Below are 624 nucleotides of genomic sequence, written 5' to 3'. Positions count from 1 at the left end.
ATATATATATATATATATATATATATATATAAATACTCACACATGTTTATTCACACACGCAAACACACACATATAACTTTTATTTTTTTACTTTTTTCAGTCATTAGACTGCGGCCATATTGGGGAGACAGCTTGAAAAATGTTTAGTCGAACATATCGATCACAATAAGGATTGATGATTGTATACAGATATATATGGGAAAGGATATATACACATATGGGTGCATGTATGTGAGTGAGTGTTAATGGTGCGTATCTCAAAGGGTATTTATATATCACGAATATGATATGGGTAGAATTTTATTTACGTTATAATCACGCTACTGTGTATGCTTGTATCTATCACCTAAAGGTCTTTACTATTCTACTATTGCATTGAATTTTCATCTGTACGATCAATATTTCTCTCTTGCACTCCTTCTAAAAATATATTTTTGTCTCTTACTCTCTCACTCTCTTTCTCTCTCTCTGTCTCTCTCTCTCTCTGTCTCTGTCTCTCTGTCTCTCTGTCTCTCTCCCTATATATATATATATATATATATATATATACCTAAATATGTATGTGTGTGTGCGTGTGTGTGCATGTATGTGTTTATGTACATGTATATATGTATATACATATTT

The sequence above is a fragment of the Octopus bimaculoides genome, chromosome 1 (genome assembly GCF_001194135.2).
Source record: "Octopus bimaculoides isolate UCB-OBI-ISO-001 chromosome 1, ASM119413v2, whole genome shotgun sequence".
Classification (NCBI taxonomy): Eukaryota; Metazoa; Mollusca; class Cephalopoda; order Octopoda; family Octopodidae; genus Octopus; species Octopus bimaculoides.
The sequence above is the reverse complement of the archived record's forward strand: the minus strand, read 5'-3'. Positions refer to the sequence as shown.